Source organism: Malus domestica, chromosome 10 (genome assembly GCF_042453785.1).
Source record: "Malus domestica chromosome 10, GDT2T_hap1".
Taxonomy (NCBI): domain Eukaryota; kingdom Viridiplantae; phylum Streptophyta; class Magnoliopsida; order Rosales; family Rosaceae; genus Malus; species Malus domestica.
In genome coordinates, this window is record NC_091670.1 from 19,610,174 (window position 1) to 19,621,740 (window position 11,567).

Below are 11,567 nucleotides of genomic sequence, written 5' to 3' on the forward strand. Positions count from 1 at the left end.
TGTGTGTTAAGCATTTTAACTAGTTTCGACTCCACACTTTTATTTCATTTATGCTCTGAACATTTATGTTTTATGGGTGGGTTCTTCCCATTATTGCGCACTCGCTACTTTAGATTAAATAATTGTTAGTTTTGGTTTAAATTTACCCATATTTTTGTACTTCACTTTCCTTTTTGGTTATGTCACATTCGGTTGACGGCCAGCATGCCTCGACTCCGGTCGAGGTGTGTTAGTTTGGTATCAGATCATAGGTTTGGCAATCCTGCATTCCTCATATGTGTTATAAGTCCTAAATTATTTTTGATCTCTTATGTCAGAATCATTCCACCTCATAGATCGCCACATGTCCCTTCTGAACTAATTTTTCTAATTTTAGGCAACTCGGTGAGGCTATCGCCAGTGCCATTCAGTCCACACTTTGCCTACCCCAAAGGACTACCTTAGAGATTGTATCCCATCTGCAGATAAATAATTTCTTCGGCAATGAGGGACTCGAGAAATCCAAGGTTTGGATCGATAATTTTGAAAAGACTTTTCGCGTTATGCAGCGACATGAGAATCTTCCAGCGGAGAGATGGGTTGAGACAGCGACTTGGTTTTTTCATCCCGGAATACAAGGATCGAAAGATAGATGAATTCACAGAGTTAAAGCAAGGTAAAATTTCAGCCACAGAGTACCATCGAAAGTTCATTGACTTATCCCGTTATTGTCCTGAGATGCTCTGTTATTTTAAGAAGGGGACTAGTAAGTGACTGCGTTCTTTTGCGACTTCTACTCCATGGTCTACCTACCAAGAATTCTTTGAGGTTCTGCTTCGTGTTAAAGATTCCGAGAATGCTCTTGATGATGACGATGAAGAAGAAGATAACAATAATACTCAGAAGAATAATAACAGAGGGCAGTCATCCTTTAGTCTTCGAAAGACTCATAATTTCAAGAAAAGCGGTAATAATTCTGGATTGTCGAGCGGTGGTTCAAGTTCCAATATGCCGCGAAGAGGTGGCAAGTTTATTGGTAACTTACACTTTCAAAGTCAAAGAAACCCTAGAAATTATGGTGCTTAGTTCTGCCACAAGTGCAATAGTTGACATTATGGTGAATGTAAGAGGGGAAGTAATGGATGCTACACATACGATTAGATGGGGCACAGAGCTACTCAATGCCTTCAGAATCAGAAACCTCAACCTCATACTCTACCACCTGTAGTTCCTCTACAGCAGATTCTAGGTTCTGGTACCTATCAGCAGACTTCTTATGGTGGTGCGTTTCATTACCAGGACGACATATCCCAATATCCAGGAGGAGCGTATCAGTACCCACCTGATGTCCTATACTACCAGGGCGGCTATTCGCAGTACCATGGGGTTATACACTGTATCAAGGCGGCAAAGCTCAGTGGTATACTAGAGAACAATAATAGAATCTTGATGTATCTTCTAGCAGTGGCATTTCATCTAGGCAGATTAATCAAACCAACCAAGGTCGAGGTAATCAGGGACACGGCAATGAGGGAAACAGGGGTCATGGATACAGACAGCAGGTACAGGGTCTCATTAACAACATTACCTTGCAGGATGCTCAGGGTAAACCCGACTTGATCATGGGTACGTTGAATGTTCTTGGCCATCTTGCTAGAATTTTAATTGACCCGGGTGCTACCCATTTAGTTATTTCCCATATGTTTTCTCAAAAAACTCAACCTCACCCCACTCTCTTCGGTTATGAGTTGGAGTTCTCAATGCCTAGGGGTGAAACTTGTTATGTTAGTTAGGAGTATCAAGGATGTCCCATTCTTATTGAGGATGTCGTAATGCCAGCTAATCTTGTTCCCTTGGACATCGTTGATTTCGATGTTATCTTGGGCATGGATTGGTTAGATTACAATCATGCCATGTTGAATTGCCACCAGAAAATTGTTACTTTCCATCGACTGGGCATTCCTATGGTAACTTTTGTCGGTGAATGTAGTGGTCTAAAACACAGAGTTATCTCTACCATGAGGGCGAAACGGCTGGTAATGAATGGTTGTTAAGGCTACTTTGCTCATGTAGTGGTGACTGAGGAGACTTTTGCTCATGTGGAAGACGTTCGGGTAGTCAGACACTTTCCTGATGTTTTTCTCGACGATTTACCTGGCCTACCACCAGATCGTGAAGTAGAGTTCACCATCGACCTAATTCCATCTATTTCTCTAACTCCTTATCGTATGGCTCATGTAAAGTTAAGGGAATTAAAAACCCAGTTGCAAGAACTTGTTGATAAGGGTTTTATTTAGTCGAGCATTTCCCCTTGGGGAGCTCCAATCTTGTTTGAGGGGAAGAAAGACGGAACTTTGAGGCTATGTATCGATTACAAACAGTTGAATCGTGTGACGATTACAAACCGTTATCCATTGCCTCGTATCGATGATCTTTTTTATTAGCTACATGGTGCTTGTGTTTTCTCGAAAATCAATCTAAGGTCTGGCTATTATTAGTTGAAGAACAAAAGTGATGCAGGAAGAAGATAAATAGAGGGATCCTCACGTTCACCCTTAATGATTCATTTGGAATTCACCAGAAAAAGTGAGAGAATTCTCAAAGACTATATTGATTAATCTAGAATAAAAAAGATGATCCTTAGAGCAACACTTACATTGCCTATTTATTCTATTTGTAATATACCAGATTAATTATACATATTGAATGTTATTTTAAACCATAGTGTGTAACTCATGACTTATTTCCTCTGCTAAACGTTCTACGTCAGACTTATCACTTCGGAAGAACTCGCCCCCGAGTTATCTTCAGGATAGAACCCTTCATCTTCATGGTATTCAAACAAATCTATAACATTGAAAGTGCTCTAAATTCCCATAGATGCTGGCATGTTAACAACATAAGCATTGTCATTGATCTTCTTCAAAATCTTATATGGTCCATACTTGCGTAGCTTCAGCTTGTTGTAGGTTCCAATAGGGAATCGCTCATTTCTAAGATACACCATCACATAATCTCCCTTATATAAAACCTTAGCACACTTATGCTTGTTTACAACAACTTTGTACCTAGCATTGGTTTTTTCCAGCTTATCTCGCACTTCTTCTTTAACCTCTATAACATTTTTAGCCATATGTTGAGCGCCTACGCTAACTACATAGGCTTTGGGAAGTTTGACCAAGTCAACGACATGGTTAGGAACTGAAGTATAAACCAAAGACAAATGGGACTTTCCTGTGGCATTATGAATAGCGTTGTTGTAAGCAAACTCCACTTGAGGCAAGGCATTATCCCACTTGTTTGACTTATCAGCACAAACATTTCGAACCATGTTGCCAAGCGTTCTATTAGTCACCTCCATCTAGCCATCGGTTTGTGGATGCGCTGTACTGCTACGTTTCAAGGTAGTACCAAAGAGCTTCCATAACATAATCCAGAAGTGACTAAAAAATTTGGTGTCACGATCAAATGTAATAGTTTTGGGTACACCATACAAACGCACAACCTCCTTGAAAAACAGTTTGGCTATGTGAGCAACGTCAAAAGTCTTTCTACAAGCTATAAAGTGTGCCATCTTAGAGAACCTGTCAACCACAACAAACACAGAATCGACACCACTTTGGGTTCGAGGAAGTCCCAGCACAGAGTCCATAAATCTTGCCAAATGTCAGTAGGAACCGGTAAAGGCATATAAAGACCAGTATTTTATGCTTGACCCTATGACACCTAACAAACATAACACTTTCTCACAATTTTGCCAACATCCTTCTTCAACTGAGGCAAAAAATAACGTTCCTCAATTCTTGCAATGGTTTTGTCCTTGCCTAAGTGTCCACTCAAACTGCCTTCATGAATATCTCGAATAAGCTTCTCTCATAAGGACGAGCTAGGAATGCACAACCTGTTGCCTTTAAACAAATACCCATCTCTAATGTGGTAATTTGAAACGGGTTGATTCTGATCACACTTCACCCAAACTTCTTTGAAATCAAAATTAGCTTCATATAACTCATTTAAAAACTCAAACCCCACAACCTCTTGTGCTAAAGTAATCAACAAGTTTGCTCTTCGACTCAAAGTATTGGCAACAAGATTGAGAGATCCAGATTTATGCTTGATCACAAAAGGAAATTTTTGAAGGAAAGTGACCCATCTTACATGCATTTTACTCACACTCTTCTGGTTGTTGATGAACTTCAAAGCTTGATGATCAGTATAAAGGATGAATTCTCGTTGCACTAGATAATGCTCTCATTGCTTCAAAGCACGCACAACCGCATAAAATTCCTGATCATAAGTACTCCATTTTTTACGGGCTTCACTTAACTTTTCACTGAAGAATGCCACTGGTTTTTTTTTTCTTGAGACAACATAGCTCCCACACCCAACTTGGAAGGGCTAAAACTAGTGCAGTGCTAAGCTTTTCTTTAATCAACGCAAAGCTTTTGTCTTGTGCTTCACCCTATTAAAACTTCCCTTGCTTGAGACACTCAGTAATATGAGCTATAATGGTACTAAAGTTTCGTACAAAACACCTGTAAAAAGTAGCGAGGCCATGGAAACTACGCAACTTACTTACGGTCTTTGGAGTAGGCCATTCTCTAATTGCACGCACCTTGTCTTGATCCACATGAATTCCATCTTCACTAACAATATACCCAAAAAACAGTAACTTATTTGTAAGGAATGTGCATTTCTTCAAATTAATATAAAGTTTATTCTCTTCCAGAACATCTAGAACTTGTCTCAAGTGCACTAAATGCTCTTCTTTGGTTTTACTATAAATCAGGATATCATCAAAATACACAACAACAAATGACCCAGTAAAATGACACAAAACCTGTTTTATAAGTCGCATGAAAGTACTTGGTGCATTTGACAATATGAATGGCATTACCAGCCATTCATACAGATCATCCTTGCTCTTAAATACTGTCTTCCATTCGTCTCCTGGTTTAATTGGAATCTTATGATAGCCACTGCGCAAATCAATTTTCAAGAACACCTTAGAACCTTCAAGAACATCCAGCATATCCTCCAATTGTGGAATTGGAAATCTATACTTGATGGTGATCTTATTAATGGCTCTACTATCAACACACATACGCCAAGTGTTATCTTTTTTTGGCAATAATAAGATGAGAATTGCACGAGGAGTCATACTTTCACGAATAAATCATTTTTTCAACAGCTCTTTAATCTTCTCCTTCAAGATCTCATTTTCTTTCGGACTCATCCGATAATGAGGTAGATTAGGAAGGCTTGTTCTAGGGACTAAATCAATCTGATGTTGAATACCTCGCATAGGAGGAAGTTGTTCTGGTAAATCTTTAGAAACCAAATCTTTAAACTTTCTCAAAATTTCATGCACTTCTTTTGGAATATGACTTATAGCAACATCTGTCACCATGAGCCCCTTAAGTATAACTGGATACATGAACCCAACTTCTTTGATAATATCTTCAAACTCGTGGCTATTCCTGGAGATAGGTAGAAAATTTGAACTCTCAACTTGTGGTTTTTCTAATTTTCTAGATTGATTAACAGGAGCAAGAGCAATTTTGCGAGAACCCCACTCAAAGATAAACACATTATCACGCCTTTTGTGGGTAGCATCAACATCAAACTACCATGGCCTTCTCAGTAATACATGGCTGGCATCCATGTCAATTACATCGCACCAAATCTCATGTTTGTAATGCTTACCGATAGAAAGAGGAATCTTGCATACTTTTGTCACTTTCATCGACGATCATTTCTTCACCCAACCCAACATATAAGGATTTGTACGCTTCTCTGTCGAAAGTTTTAAATAATCAACCAGCTTTTGCGACACAAAATTCTCATAGCTAACATTGTCCACAATCAATGTACACACCTTGTTGTCAACAAAACATAAGGAATGGAATATATGATTTCTCTGCCCTTCTTGTTTAGGCGAAAGGAGAGCTCGTTGTAGCACCATGCTGAGCACTTCGTCCTCTTCAATAGAAATACTAGTCATCATCAAATTCACGACCTCATGATTATCTTCATATGCAAACTCAGGCCTATCATAATCATCATCATAATTTCCACTGTGATTATTAGCTTATTCGGTTCCTTATACAAGGTTCGCTTGCTTCCGCTTTGGACAATTATTAGACTTGTGGCCATGCTGGAAACACCTATAGCAGACATCACCAGTTACCCTAGCGTATAGACCAAGGTTTGGCCTTTGATTTCGATTCTGATTTATGTCAATGTCTCGGCTGCTCTCTTTTCTATAATTCTGCCCTTTATAATTATTTCCTTAGATCGACTGAACCTCTTTCTTCTCATTGTTAGGAATGTAAGAATTTGCTGCCCTTCTCTGGTACTTATTATTATTGCCACAACTCGATTTCTTCTTTTTTTGTTCACGTTTTTTCAATTCTTTCTCTAATTGTTGTGCCATTATAGCCATATTTTGAGCCTCATGGACATCCCAAAAAACTTGTAACCCAATTCTATCCCATATTGACATCGTCAATCCATTGACATATCTTGACACTGTATGCCCATGAGTCTCATTCAAAGAAGTTCTCTCTGCCAACCATAGGAACTCATCAATATAATCCTCTATTGTCTAATTACCTTGGGTACAATTACGGTAGAGGCGATAGAGATGCTGCTCGTAATCTACTGGAAGGAAATGGTCCATCATCAACTACTTCATCCTACGTCATTTTCTGACCGGTTGTTTGGCCTGCCTTTGTTACGACTTCTGCAAATTATCCCACCATATAGCCGGACTTCCCTTCAAGCGAAAAATCGCTATCTTAACCATCTTCTCCCTCTGTACCGACATAATCTCAAAGAATCTCTCTACCTCTAAGAGCCAATCTAAAAATCCTACAATGGATAGATGACAATTAAAATAAGGAATGTTGGCCTTCATCTGGTAATCTTCAATGGGTTATCGGTTATTTTGATTAGCAGCATATGGGTTCTCGGGCTAGTCGATCTCCTCTTCAAAATCTGATTCACTAGCCTTCTGTTGACAATGACCATTGCGATTGCCTTTACCATCGCCACATCGGTTTTCCCGATTGTTTTGTAGATTTTTGTTCTTGTTTCCTATGTTGAGAAGCAATTGCCAAACCTCTTCAACGCTCACAGTAAGGGCGTTAAACTCTCTCCTGGAAACTGGTTCCACCCTAGGACAAGTCCTATCATTCGTCGGGTCATTCGCCATCGAGCTAAGGTAAACCTGCTCTGATGCCAACTGACGCAGCAAAAAGATAAATAGAGAGATCCTTACATTCACCCTTAATGATTCATCTGGAATCCACTAGAAAAAGTGAAAGAATTCTCAAAGACTATATTAATTAATCTGGAATACAAAAGATGATCCTTAGAGCAACACTTACATTGCCTATTTATTCTATTTGTAGTTTACCAGATTAATTATACATATTGAATGCTATTTTAAATCATAGTGTGTAACTCATGACCTATTAGTCTTCTCCTTGTGCTTATCAAGTTGTGCTTCAAATTCCTCTACTAAACGTTCTACGTCAAGACGTGATGATGTTCCAAAAACAGCCTTTCGAACTCGATATGGTCATTATGAGTTTCTCGTGATGTCATTCAGGTTAACTAATGCTCCAGTAACTTTTATAGACCTGATGAATCAGGTATTCCATCTATACCTTGACAGGTTTGTAATTGTCTTCATTGGTGACATTTTGGTGTATTATAAAAACGAGGCTGACCATGCTAGACATTTACGTCTGGCTTTGAAGAAACTAAGGAAGAATCAACTGTATGCTAAATTCAGTAAGTTCTAGTTTTGGCTAGATCAGGTGTCATTCTTGGGGCACGTGATATCAACTCAAGGGGTTCTCGTAGATCCTCAGAAAGTAATAGCAGTGGAAAATTGGGAGCAACCTCAGACTGTTATAAAGTACGGAGTTTTCTTGGTCTTCCTGGCTACTATCGAGGCTTTGTGAAAGACTTTTCAGCCATAGTCTTACCTTTGACAAGGTTGACCAGGAAATGAGTTAATTTTGAATGGAGTGATGATTGTGAACGAAGTTTCCAATAGTTAAAGTACTATCTCACTCATGCGCCTGTTTTGGCACTTCCTGATGATAGTGGGAATTTCGAGATCTACAATGACGCCTCTTTGAATGGTCTAGCCTGTGTATTGATACAGCATGGAAAGGTGATTGTGTATGCTTGACGACAATTAAATCCTCATGAGATGAACTATCCTACTCATGATCTTGAATTAGAAGCTATTGTTTTCACTTTGAAATTTTGGCAGCATTATCTTTATGGGGAAGTGTGTGGAATCTTCACTGACCATAAAAGCCTCAAGTATATTTTTACTCAGAAAGAACTTAATCTCCAACAGCGTAGATGGATGGAATTGATCAGCGATTATGACTGGACTATTTAATATCACCATAGTCGTGCAAATACTGTAGCAGATGCTCTCAGCAGGAAATCTCATGGTTGACTTAATGTTCTTTATGCATGTCGTGTTCCTCTTCTCACTGATCTGAGATCTACTAGAGCAGTTTTAGGAATGGATCATTAGAGGGCCTTACTTGCCAACTTTCAAGTTAGACCAGTTTTATTGGATCGTGTTCTTGAGGCTTAGATGAATGACTCAGAATCCCAGGAGTTAAAGTAGGCAGTGTTGAACGGTAATAGGGGAAATCTCAGGATTCGAAGGCTTACATGTTCGTGAAAACTACCTGTTGAATCGGTTGGCCAAACTTTTTGTCTCTAAAATTGTCAAGTATCATGGTGTTCCAGTTTGTATTATTTCTAATCGGGACCCTAGATTTACTTCGAAATTTTGGGTAGCTTTTCAAGAAGCTCTAGGTTTGAAATTACTCTACAGCACCGCCTATCATCCTCAGACCGATGGGTAATCAAAGAGAACTATTCAGACGTTGGAAGACATGCTGAGATCTTCAATCCTACAGTTCAGAGAAGCACGGCACAAACGCTTACCTTTGATAGAATTCACCTACAACAACAACTTTCACTCCAGCATTGGTATGTCACTATTTGAGGCGCTTTTTGGGAAACCTTGTCGTACACTGTTGTGTTGGTTTGAGGTAGGCGAAAGAGTTTTGGTGGGCCCTGAAATCATAGATGAGACGACACTTAATATTCAAGTGATAAAGGCTAACATGAAGGCATCCCAAGATCGATAAAAAAGTATAGCAAATAGACATTCGACCGACAGAGTATATAAGGTTGGAGATTGGGTATTCTTAAAGCTGTCATCATGGAAAGGCGTTGTACGTTTCGGGAAGAAGGAAAGCTAAGTTCTCGAAACATCGGACCATATCAAATCATTGAGTGAGTTGGTGAAATTGCATAACGACTTGATCTACCTTCAGATTTGTCAATAGTGCATAATGTATTCCACGTGTCTATGCTACGGAGATATGTCTCTGATTTGTCACATGTGATTCCTCCTTAGTCGTTAGAGATTAACCCGGATTTAACTTATGATGAGGTTCTAGTGATGATTCTTGATTGGAAATACAAGGTTTTCAGGAACAAAACTATTCGTATGGTGAAAGTCTTATGGAAAAACCACTCTATTGAGTAAGCTACTTGGGAGACAGGGGAGCGTATGCGAGATCTTTATCCACGTCTGTTCTTTAACTATGATTTTTAGTAGTGTTGAAATTTCGGGGATGAAATTTTGTTAAGGGGGTAGGTTGTGACGACCCGTCCCTAATTTTCTATGTAATTTTATCCCCGAGTGTGTAAATTGACGTTTATGTCCTTTTTGGCAAAAGTGGAACCTGACGTGAATGTAGTCATTCGGAATTTATTTTATTTTTCTTGTTATCGTAATTAAATAGTATTGTTACGGACTTATAACGAAAAAGTTACCTTTAATTAAAGTGCGTTAACAATAGGTAGATTTGTATAGGTACGTGTTAATTATTCAGTGTAGGAAACTATTGTTTTTTATAAGGTGCATTAGATTTCGTCTAAACTCAAATTGTACAAAACCTTATCATTTTTCTCTTTAAAAATCTGACCCATGCCTTGTTTCACCCACCAATCAATCACCCTCCTACTTCCCATCACCTAATCATAACTCTCTCATCTCTGCCCAATCAGAAATTAGCCTTCTCTTTCTCCTTCTCTCTCTATCTCTCTCTCGTACCATAGCCATCTCCATTCTACAACCACCAAGAACACACATCAAACTTCATAGATAGAGCCAAAAATTACCACCATGGAGATCCTCTCATCTTCACAAACACATCAGTACCAACCGATCACGAAATGGTTAAGTTTTGAACCTCCAACTCGGAGCTTCGACTCGGGTGTAAGTTCTCTGATGTTTTCCTGGCCGTGTTATAAGGTTTTGGAAGTTGTGGAAGCATCCACACAACTCCCTGGATTCCATAGACTAAGTTTGAAGTGGAGTTAACGTGTAGAAGCAGGAGTTTGAGACGTAGAGTTTAGGTCCGAGACTTTTGAGCCAATTTTAGTCAATTTTCGTCCACTTTTTGGACTTTTAAAAGGTATAGACTTGTTTTACTCCTCATGAGCTTCATTTCTATATAAAGTACATAAAAATGGTTGAGAAATGAAGAAGATATGGAGTTTTGAAATTTTTTTCCAGAAACTGGCGACTTTTTCCAGAATCTGGTAACGCCGTTAACTGACGTCGTTACTGTTAGTGGAATATTCCGTCAAGTATGATGGAATATTCCCTGGGTCATGTGGCCTGCGCGTGTAGCCATGGGGTCGACGGCGTGTGAGTGCGTGTCCTGCCTCCGACCAACGTGTACGGGTTCGTGACTTCGTGTAGAATGTTTTTGTATATTTAAACCCTCCGTTTGAGCAAACTATGAGGTTTTTTTCCTAACCCTTTCGTATATGTCCTTATTAATTAATTATTATTAGTTGTTTCGTGATAGGAGCATATTTATGCGACTTAGTTAGCTTGTTTTCTTGCATTTTCATAGTTAGTTTTTGTTTATTATAGTGATTTAAGCTATTTTCGTGTGTTTCTAGGTCCAAATGACAAAGTTGGCAAGAAAGTACGTTTTGGAGCATTTTAGAGCAGTTTTGGGCTAGAATGGATAGCTTACATATGGAGCACAAGGAATGGACGAATTTGAAGTTCAAGAGAGGCTAGGAATGTGCTAAAGAGTTGAAGAAATTAATTCAAGACATTGAAGATGAGGAATCAGCTCAAAAGAAGGAGACATTATCCAAACTGCCTTGTTTTATCCAAAACCTTATCTAACCTTATGTTATCTTATCCTATCTTAATCTTATCATACCTTAATTCCAGCTGCAATGGGGGATCAATTACACATTAAATCACCTAAATACCCCTTTCTAGAAGCCTTATCACCTGCCCTAGATTGGTGATGCACCTTTTATTGCTTTTATTCTAGAAATCTGCCAGATATTCCATTCTAGAAGCTTTGGCTGAATTTCCTAGTCATTTTTCTCTAGGATTGTGTAATCCTTTTCCTCCACTACTTTGTGCCAAACCCTAGCCCTATATATACATGTTTTTGCCGCATAATTCAAACCACCACCCTCTACCATCAGAACACCACACC